General features: G+C 44.4%; 1 pseudogene; it reads right to left on the bottom strand.

The window, feature by feature from the left end:
• Positions 1-174, bottom strand: LOC135920811 (U2 spliceosomal RNA; annotated as a pseudogene).
• Between the last annotated feature and the right edge of the window lie 11,590 nt (positions 175-11,764).

Below are 11,764 nucleotides of genomic sequence, written 5' to 3'. Positions count from 1 at the left end.
CATACGTGGGCCGATACCGAAGATAGTGCAATACCGGGCCGACCCGCAGTGTAGGTCAAGAAGGCTTTAAGCACTCCGCTAACTTTCAACAATAAGTTTAATATCTTAGGTATAAATACAACCCGTATCAGATAATAAGCTGATAAGAACAGATACTACACTTTCACCCGCGTTCGCACGTTCGCACGTTTTCCGTTCGCACAGCCCTCTCTTTGGTGAAATTTTGGTGAAACGATGGGAAGTGGTTAATCTCCTTCATGTTGGAAAGGTTTCGAGTGAGGTGTTATACTGAAGTGAATGTGCCGACCACGAATCACTGGTCGTGTATCGATCTGACATTCGGCAAGAACGTGGCTAGTGTGCAAGCGCAACCGATTGCAGTATATCACAGTGACTAAGAAGCAATGGTCACCATGGTGACGAAGTAAGAAAATTAAAAGACGCGAACAACAACGAAGTTATGCGTATGTGTCTTTATTCAACCAATATAATTATCACACAGTAAAGCTTCGCTGGAAATCCTCTTCACAGAGAGGAAGGGCACTGAATTTTTTTCTGCAGAGAGCAGTTGTCTCATTAAACTTCTCCGCTTCAGCGCTTTCAAGTAAATTATGAAAATGCTTGATAACAAAACTATAGAACTCCGCATTCGTCAAGGAGCTTAAAGGAATCGCAGTGCCTACTTCAGTCCAAATGCGAAGCTGCTGTCCTCTCCGGGAAGTCAAGGCACTGCGTTGACTGATGGAAGTTTAGAGAATGTCGCCCTCATGCACAGCCAGATGATTGAAGTGCCCATTCACGCCGGATATCTATATTGACTTACAATGCGGTGACGTAACATTGAGAGAGGTTTGAAGTAGAGGGAACAACGAAACGGCGGTAAACGTCGACAGGGTATTGACAGTACTTGTGATAAAGACGGAGGTTTGTAATGCATTCAACATTGTATTGCATGCATTCCCCAGGATCGTGCTTCAGCTGAACGCCCAGAATAGGCCAAATTTGTACAATACACATCTTGGCGCAGCAATATTACCTTAGTGTATTTAATGTGATTGGCATTCTTAGGGTACTTCACCCCCTTTCGGGGGCTGTCTGAGGATTAATTTATGTCCCTAACCGTTTGCCCGCGCACCAACTGGAGTCACCGGATTTGTGGCACAAGGTATGTGCTGCTGTTCATTGAACCGCTTCTTAGGTAACGACCTTACGTCACATACTGCAACTTACGAATTGCAGCCGGTCTGTTCGCAAGACGTATTCATTTGAAATGAATTTCCAGGTTGGCATCATTTTTTATATATTATTTCCCAAAGTGTGGGACAAAATACATGGGCGTTGTGCTTCAATGCATAAAATAGCGTTTTGTTTAAAAAGAGAGTAAGCGGAACAACAGTGCATTTTTAGGGCGAGTTCGATGGCGCATATCTCCGAACTGGCGTTGCTCTGAAAATTCATTCCCAGAGGATGCACCTCGGAAACTCCTCAGCTACACTTCGTAAACTGAAATATGCACCGTCATGCAATTGATTAAGAAGTTAATTAGTGAACTTTTGTTAATTGGTTGGACATCTGTTTCGCTTTCTCGTGGAAGTAATGTCCGCCTCTCGAAATAATCCAGCTCAAGGTCTGGAACTATGTTGTCAGCAACAGGCTATTTTTAAAAATGCCATAAAACGTAAGAACAATCACCTCATATATTCACACACTCTCTGCATTTCCTTACTCAATCGCACGCGCACGTGCTCGCACCACTACTTTTGCGGCCTCATTTTTTCTTCGCACAGCAGTGGACTGGAATGGCCTTCCCCGTGACATTGCAGCCATCACATGTTCATCAACTTTTGCGGACAACTTAACTACATTTGTTTCTCATGAAGATCACTCTCTGTAACCTTGATTTGTAAACCCACCCCTCATGTAATACCGACAAACCGGGGTCTTTAAGGTAATAAAGTGAAGTGATGTGATGATGTGATGCGGGAACTTCGCCGCGGCGCCACTAGTTGGCGCAGTGTGTTCAGTGAGGAGCGCGAAAGACGAGCCCGGCTGCACACAAGACTCATACAAAATCATACATGCCTCATATTGCAACCGCCCTTTCAGCGGTTACAATACGTTGTGTCAATGCATTGCTTCAATGCTAATGGCACTAACGTCGACACTCATCATGAGATAAGTTCTGCCGAATTTTTTTGTCTTGCGGAAGAGTCAACGCCTTCAAAGAAGCGAAACCAAAAAAAAAGTATACAGGTCTAACGCACATGTTGGAATGTATGCGAAGTGAAGCTTTAGTATAGTTAATAAAAGGTAGTAGAAGTAAATCTGATGCATACAAGTGATTAACGTTCATTCTATGCAATGTGTACATTCATGCAATGTTCTTTTAATGCCCTACACAACTCTCAAGCTACGCCCCAAAGCAAGTACCATATCAGGCGGATGCGCAGTGTCAGACGTTTGTACGGCGACATCACGAAGAGGATAGATATATATGATGTTTGTAGAGGGAAGAGTGGCGATGACAGGTGTATGCAGAGAGAATTACGACACTCATCTAGCAGCATATAAAAATTCTGTACGATTCTGTTCCTCTTGTACAACAGTCGCATGGTATATACCCAATCTGGAGGATTGCCCAAGAATGAACACACCCAATGACACGTACCGTACGGCTCATTCAAATAAAAACAGGTAAATAAATTAATCCATTGAGTATATATAACACACTGTTCCATTAAGAGGCCGGTGTGCTTTATAGGTACGTATGAGCTAACATTATCTGTGCAGGTTTTATGTACCAATTGTTTTTTTCATTACGCAGAACAGAGGTGTGCTTACTGGCACTACTTTGTCGGTGACCATACAGGGGTTATATAAGCCCGTTTGCTCTTACTTGCATTCGGCGCACATATAACCTACATCTCCGCAAATATTTCCACCGACATACGGATAGACTCATCAGCAGACAGCAGCAGTTCTACGTCCCACCCGGGAAGGTAGGCAAACAAAGCTTCGCTTTAATAATAAAGCATCAGCAAACTTCAGCGACTGCGCTGTCAGCTAACTTTATTTACTGCTACAGCAGCCGGCGCTCACAACGGGCACCGTTTTCAAGAACACCTTACTTACATACAACGTCATAGAAGGCATACAACTTCGTCATCATCGGCATTAGTATCGCCTGCTATGACCTCCGACAAATGTGAACTTATGCCAACCGTCTCGGAGTTTGTGTGGCGCACAAGGCCTTGCTCACTGAAACTGCCAAGCGTGAATGTGCGTCATAGCACTGTGCATGAATAACGCGTCCGCCCCCAGGAGATAAGTGATGGTTAGGTCTCTTTTAAGCACCTAAGGCCACTTATTTGGCTACCTTCATTGCGTCTTGCGTATGCTCATATGCAACAACTAATGTGTTACAATCACTTAGACATTACACCTCTTTAATGAAACCGTCTAATATTATGCGCTCTTCCATTAACAAGTCCGTGTGCCTTAGAGATATAGCCATGAGCTGGCTGTGTGTATTCGTGCAGTTGGCAGGAAGTAGGCAGGACAAAAAAAGTATGGGTCCACTCTTCACAATAAGAGCGCCAAGGATGTGGTCGCCTACCAATATAGACATAAACAGAAGAAGACTTTAATGAGCGCACAGCCATTCAACATGCAGGCAGGGGCCACAGACGAGTTGCGTAAACACGGCAATATTGGCTCCGGACACGTGCGGACTCTATCAGAGGCAAGTCACTGGGTGGTCACGTGAAGTGTGCATGATGTAGCAACTCGCTTTATGCTTGTCCGGCGCACATGTATTTTCAGAACTGAGGTTAAACAGCGCAAATAAAACAAGGACACGAGGAAAGAAATACCACAGACAAGCGCTGACTGCCAACTGGAAGCTTACTTGAAATTCTCCAGCCATTTTATACCTTTTTTCAGCATAGGCATGCGTACACCAGTCGCAAACACATCTGCAAATCAGCAACATCATAATCTTTCATGCAAAAAAAAAACTATTTCTTTTCGAGACAACGCAAGAGAGATAGCACTTACACATTTATCTCCTTCATTTCTAATGTAATAAACCTATAATATTTCCCTTTCCCTCTTACATTTTCCTTTCCCTATGAATTTTGTTTCTTCAAATATGGGAGTGCAGGGACATTCTCAGGTAGTAGCCCAAGGAACGTGACTGGCACGTAGTTATGGCGATGAGGTCGACACATACGTATGCTGGGTCTTGCAAAGCTGGTGAAGAGAGGAAGGAGCCAATTGTAGAAGAAATTTGCATTAGTAAGATGAAGCGGTATGAGCCTTGGAATAGAAGATGAAGAAGCGCAGGAGTCTGGGTTCAGGAGAAGAGAAGAAGAAAGTGAGAATAAAAGGTAGACAAGATGGACGCCAGTTCCACAGCAGTGCTTTACGTTTACTGTGTCCTTTAAGTAGGAACGCTACATTATTTTGGCGCAGCCGACAGCGAACTCCAACATGTGGGTGAGATTTTTCCTTGAGGAGACCTCCGCGGACAAGATCATCTTTTCGAGATACCAAGCTGAAGATGAACCAGCGGTGGAACTACCTCGCGAACTCAACTCGGCAGAACTCATGAACCTGGTTTTAGAGAAGGCTTCCATGGACCCTGATGAACTACGTCGGAAGGGTGCTGTGAACGTGAACTTGCCTCTGGTGATCTTCGACGAATTAGTTCTTCAACCGATGCGTCGGAAGGACTCTGGATCACAGTCGTCGACGGAAGAGGTGAGCCTCGTTTTGAAAGCACTTCGGCTACAACAAGAACAGATTTCGCAACAAAACCAGCTGGTGACATCGCTTATAAGCTCTTTAAACGCTGAGAAGCCAGTGACTAAATTTGTAGAACCTGATGCATTCGACGGCATGTCATCAAGTCCAGAAGGTTGGCTTGAATTCTATGAATATGCCGCTGGAAAGAACAACTGGGACTCTAATGAGGACAAGATTACTAACATGCGTAGTTACTTAAGCGGTGTTGCACGGAAGTGGTATGATTTGCACATTATTGAAGAGGCTGGCAACTCTTGGAATCAGTGGAAAGAAAAATTCTTGACGACATTCCGAAGCAACCCAGTGCAAAGGTGGGACGCCGCGCTTAATTTCAAATTCAAGCAAGGCTCCCTCGTAGAGTATTTCTTTGACAAATGCCGTCTTTTAAAGCTGGCCGAGCCTATGCTTCCTCCGTGTGCCGTAGTAGCACTAATAATGCACGGACTGCACGCGCAAGTCCTGAAGCAAGTGCAACTACGGTCACCTAAAACTATGGACGGGCTCCTGGAGTGCCTTCACGACATATCATTTACTTCAGAAGAAAATATAAACGCTAGCTCAAGCGGTCACTTCACACGGTCCGGCACGGATTGGTCAAGCCGTAATCAGCGAGAACCGCGCCGCCTTGCAGGCGGCACAGAGAGCTTGGGTTGGCGCGCTCCCAGAGGTCGGGTGCATAACATCGACAGCGACCCTGTTCCCCTACTTTCGTACGCTGAAGAGGCTCCGACGACAAAAAACTGATAAACAAGGGTGATCAGTCCGACCCGATGACCACAACTGAGACTGTTTATTTAACTTGCTCTAGCCTACTTCACATCCCTGTGAAAGTGGGAAACAGACACATGATGGCTTTGGTTGACAGCGGTGCTTCTGTGTCTATAATAAATGCCAAGCTGGTAGATGCAAGTCACCTGCATAGTGGAAGAGTACTACGGGTGCAAGGCTACGATGGAAAAGTGACAATGCATAATCAGTGGGCCTCAGTAAACATCGAGTTCCAAGGTCATGAAATAGCGAGTGAAGTACTGGTGATTGAGGGGGTGACGTATGACTTTCTGCTATCCAGACCAGATATAAAGAAACTAAAAATCAACGTATACTGGGACGATGCGGTTTTAGTGGAAGGACTATCAAGGCAAGAGACACAGCCGGATAGAAAGGATAACCTGCGAGTTGTCAATTGCGCGGAGGATATTGCAACGACCTATCCTGAACTAGTATGCATAGGAAGCTATCCACCGGCGATGACGTCACACAAGGTGCCTTTCGAACTCACCGACAAGACCGTCATCCGAAAATCACCTTACAACATGTCAAGAGAGCGCAAGATATGGTTGAAGAAGGAATTGCAGGAGATGCTAGACGCCAATATAATCCGGCCTTCGGTGTCACCCTTCGCCTCTCCCATAACTATTGCGCCGAAAGAAGATGGAACTTTCAGACTGTGCACAGATTACAGGGTTCTCAACCGACAGACAGAACTTATACCATTTCCCATGCCGAAGATAGACACGATTATAGATGAGACAGGTGGTTGCCGATGTTTTTCACGTATTGACTTGTGCAAAGGTTTCTGGCAGATCCCGCTAACCGAAGAAACAAAAATGCACACTGCTTTTATCACGCCCTTCGACCTGTACGAGTATAACCGGCTTCCTTTCGGCTGGAAAAACTCACCAGCATGGTTCCAGAAGATTATGAACGAAGTCCTGAAGCCTTTCCTAGGTGTCTTTTGTAACGTGTACATAGACGATATTATCGTCTTCTCCAAAACAGAGACGGAGCATCAGGCACACCTGTCCCAGGTATTAAATGCCTTGAGCTTGGCACACCTCAAGGTTAATTTTAAGAAAAGTGCGTTCTTTCAAAGAAAAGTGGTGTTTCTTGGAAGAGTCTTTGATGGGACTACCAAAAGCACGAAAGAAGAGTCCGTCGAGAGGATATCCCAACTGGTAAAACCATATGACGTACACTCATTGCGTGTATTTTTGGGATTAGCAGGACATTTCAGGCCCTTCATAAAAGACTTTGCCATCAAAACAAGATGCCTCACGCGCCTAACACAGAAAGAAGTTCCATTTGAGTGGAATGAGGAATGTGAGAGAGTCTACCGTGATCTGGTGCACAGAATATCTGCTGACCCTATTCTACGCATACCAGATTTCACTTTACCCTTTGAACTGAATACCGACGCCTCACACTATGGGACAGGTGCAGTCTTGTACCAGAAATGTCCAGAAGCATCCGGCCGAGAAAAGCGACACGTAGTAGGTTACTACAGGTACACCCTCAAGCCACCTGAAGTCAACTACACCACTACTGAAAAGGAAGCTCTTGCAGTCCTCAAAGCAATTCAGTACTTCCGTACGTACCTAGAAGGTGCGAAGTTTACTTTGTTCACCGATCACCAAGCCCTCACTCATCTCTTGAATATGACCCAACCTAAGGGACGTATCGCCAGATGGGTGAACTATTTGCAGCAGTTCGATTTCACCATCTCCCACAGACCTGGACCCCTTTTGACTGATGCAGATGCATTGTCTAGACTGATGATACAGGCTAACAACGAACAATCGGCAGAAATCAATGAAATTAAATTGTGGGAAGGCACTGAACAATTGATTTTTAGGGAAGGTCGCTATCAAGTCCCGCCAACGCTGGTTTCCAGGGTGCTTTATTTGTACCACGATAGCCCAGAATCTGGAGGACACGATGGATTTTGGCGCACCTACAACAAGCTAGTCAAGAGATTTACGTGGCCTCACATGAAAGACGACGTCAATCGATACGTTCGTTCATGCCACATTTGTCAAATCAACAAAGTGAAATATAAGCAGCCTACGGACGCCATGATAATACCTTGCCACTCAAACGTGCCTTTTGAAGTTATACACCTGGATTTCGCCGAGCTAAATAAGAAACGAGAAGGAGTCCGAAAAACGCAAGCTTTTCTTCTGGCCATAGATGAATGCACCAGGATGGTCGCGGCACGGGCAGGAAAAGAAGATGCGAATAGTGTCATCGCCCTTCTCGAACGGGATATGTTTAGGACAACCAAGACAATTGTATGTGACAACGGTCCAGCGTTCAAGAGCGAAAAGCTAGCAAGATGGGCTCGAGACCATAATATATCAATCCAGTTCTGTGCGCCATACCATCCCGCAGCGAATGGGCTTGCAGAGCGTGCTATACGAGATGTTAAACAATACATCAGGATGTACGATAGTTTCCCTGGTGGTTGGAAATGCTCTTTAGAAGCAGCTGTAAGACATCACAATCGCTCCTACACCAGCGGCTTGGGATGCAGCCCGCAATTCGCTTCTTCAGGAGAAACCCCTATTCTTCAGGCGGACCGTGAACTTGGGCTGTTAGAAAATCTCCAGATCGTCGAGGAAAGGAAACAGAAATCGCAGGAGGAGAGGTACCGTAAACGAATGAAAAAAAATTTTGACAAGAGACATTGCTCAGATATTCCAGACATTCAAGTCACCGACCTCATTCTAGTTAGGAAAGGAGTAAGAGAATCCAATGCCAAATTTTATGGTCCTTACTCTGTGACAAAGACGGCCACTCAGAAAGGAATATTGAAGACTGTGTGGTACATTGGCGAACGTGGCTCAGTTGAATGTGCTTCGATTGGAAACGTTTTCAAGTATTACCCCAGGAGGGGTTAGCAAAAGAAACCTGGAAGGGTGAAGCGGTATGAGCCTTGGAATAGAAGATGAAGAAGCGCAGGAGTCTGGGTTCAGGAGAAGAGAAGAAGAAAGTGAGAATAAAAGGTAGACAAGATGGACGCCAGTTCCACAGCAGTGCTTTACGTTTACTGTGTCCTTTAAGTAGGAACGCTACATAAGATTTTGATGTGCGCTAGTTGGTTCATATATAGAACTGAAGTTGAACATCGCGAATAAAACAAGGACACGAGCAAACAAATACCACAGACAAGCGCTGACTGCCAAATGGAAGATTATTTGAAATTCTCCAGCCATTTTATAGATTTTTCAGCATAGACATACGTACACCAATCGCAAGCACATCTGCAAATCAACATCATAATATTTCATGCAAAAAAAACTATTTCTTTTTCCGACAAGGCAAGAGAGGTAGCGCTTGCACATTTATATCCTTCCTTTCTAATGTAATAAGCCTCCATTATTTCCCTTTCCCTCTTACATCTTCCTTTCTCTATGAATTTTGTTTTTTTCAAATATCCCTGCACTTCCACATTCATCAGGTGGTGACCCGCAGCGCTGCCTGAACAGCCCAATCAAACACTCTCCTAGTTTATAAGAGATGACTTTTCTTCACTTTCAAAATTAATAACATTGCCTACGTTGAGGGGTTTTTCGCTTGTAATTGGTTGCCAGGAGGCGAGAAGAGGCTCAAGTGGAGAGCGTTTCGATGGAGCCGAGCCAGGGCACTGAAAATAGATAACCGGATAAAGAGGGTGGTGTTGGCGTCTGCGATTGGTCCGCTTTCCCTTACTTCGCGTGCAGCGGCTGGTCGAAAATCGCGGCGGCGTACAACGGAAGGTTAATGCCGCTAAAACGGATTCTCAGCGAATAAGAGTTGGAAGAGAGAGGTCGTAAATGTACCAGAAGTGCTCAAAAACGTTACACGGCCACGCGAGAAGTTTATTATACGCAAATAAACCAATGCTCTCTGACAGGTGCGAGTAGCCAGTGCCTGAGCGATCGGCGGCAGCCATCTTTTATTCCTTTCGGAACGGGGCAGCCTTCGGCTATTCAGAAAAAAATTGAGTTTTGTTCGGCATACTAATGCATCTTCAACACGTACACGTCACTTTTACACGGTGAGTTTTCGCGGTTTTGTGACGTCGCGTGACAGGCAGGTGAAGTGGGTGCATGCAGCCCGAAAGCTTTTGACCATTACCAGAGGGCTAATGGCGAAAAGGCGTCGAATCAGAAACAACTATTTTTCTTTTGTTCCATCAAATTATGCATAATCAGTGTGTACACCTCATATCAGATGGGGAGTTACCGCAGTTATCGTGCCGTCGTGTGACAGACAGGCAAAGTGGGGGCATGGCTAAAAAAGTTTTTGACAAATCGCAGAGGGCTGATTGCAGAATTGGAATAGAAAAGTTTGGAATAGCTTCACGTTATAGTGCCCCAGGTTGTGTTTTTCAGAGAACTACTTTGCGGTCGTACAGAATGCAGAAATGTTAGTTTTGTCGAAAAATTTTCTTTCCTACCAACGGAAGGCAGAGTTCTGCCTTACGTTGCAGGTATGAGCGCTGCACGCACACGCATTTGCGTTCCCGCTGTGTGGTGGTGTGCAAATTCTAAGGATGTATACTGATCTGAGCGGCGCGGACGATAAACGTTGACCTAAATTTCTCTAGTATCTCCTTTTCATGCGACAAATAAACTGCCGTTCGTGAACAGCAACGAATGGACCTCTTTTCATCCATCTAACAATCTTCAACCCTTTGTAGGACAATGGCACATATACATACGTCCTTCTTTGGGGTGTGCGCGACGACGCTTTTCAGCAGTAAATGGGCACATTTAGGCAAATTGGGCGATGCTGACTTCTATCCCAAAATTTGTGCACTTTTCATGCGAGAAAAGTTTTTGGTGCGGGTACTAAGTGGTTACAAGTGTGCAATGGCTAGGAAAATTCTTTTAATTTTCGAACGCTTCCTAACTTTGGCCCACATGTGCTCCCGAAGGCAAGGTTCTCAAATGTCCGATTAGTTATTCCTCTTTCGGGCATTTACATTTACAGCTTTAGCTCGCAGTGAGCACGCTTTTTTGTATCTTGAGGCGATATCTAGTCAGCAAAACTTGCCCTCGTGAATGCACGAGCAAAAACATGCAGGCGCAAAAAAGAAAGGCGCTGATGCCACTAGGTACTCGACGCATAGGCGAGAAGTGCGCACATACATTTTGTGTACGGTCTCCGCTGTGCCACTTTGTCTGTCGTGCTTCGGTCTATTTAATGAGAGAAGTTGCTAGGCGTGATTTTTCATTCAAATCCTAGACATTCACAGGGCCAAACGAGTTTAATTTTTCAAAACAGCCATTTATTGTCAGTGGGACGTGTATACGTGCCACTTCTTAGAAAGTAAACGTCTTGTATAGAAGTGAAATTAGTTTCAAACTACCCCTAAGCACCTAATTTACGCATACGACACTAAACATTTAAATACTTCTATTTTACGAAGGAAGTAATCAGAAATCATTTTGCATTAGGACCCTGAAGAGTCCGTGGGTCGCATGCGTCTTCACTTTTCGAAAGACCCTCCAGTGTGAGTGGGACAAATACGTCCTACTTTCTTTTTAATGAAGGTTTGGCTTAGAGAAGTGAAATTGGTTGCAAACCATTTCTAACCACCTAATTTACGCAAACCACGCATAAAATTTCAGGACTTTTGCAAAATATATACGGCGTATTACTAAGGGTTAAGTGTAAAGCGACTTTAGAACTGAGGCTGGGGTTCCTAGTAAGTGGTAAGCGGTTACAGTATTTTTGGGCTGTTTTCCTTGCTTCTTTATAGCTACTGATTAAGAGTGTATTCTAGATTTCTCCATGAAGTCTAGAGCCCTTTTATTGCTGTTGGTATCCTTCGATCTTGTGGCTAATACATATAAGGGGACTGGTAAAAACACAGGTGGATAAGGCTTAATGAATATAGAACTTAAATTTCACTTGCGAATTAGCGAAAACTAATAAATTAAATATGATACATGCAAGAAAACTAATTATGCTTCCTGAATTGAATTGTATACTTTAGCAAGGAACCTGCCGCTTCATAATCACATAGCGGCCTGTGAGCACAAATTTGAATTGCACACAGTAATTTGTTTTTACTTACAACGTGTGCTTGAAGAAATGTTTGACGGTAATAAGTGTTGGCATCTACATATATATACTATGATAGAAAGGTAGAGTGGTACAGATATGATATTTACTTTCGTTTTTTTATGGC

Source organism: Dermacentor albipictus, chromosome 1 (genome assembly GCF_038994185.2).
Source record: "Dermacentor albipictus isolate Rhodes 1998 colony chromosome 1, USDA_Dalb.pri_finalv2, whole genome shotgun sequence".
Lineage (NCBI taxonomy): Eukaryota > Metazoa > Arthropoda > Arachnida > Ixodida > Ixodidae > Dermacentor > Dermacentor albipictus.
This window is presented reverse-complemented; position numbering and strand designations above follow the sequence as displayed.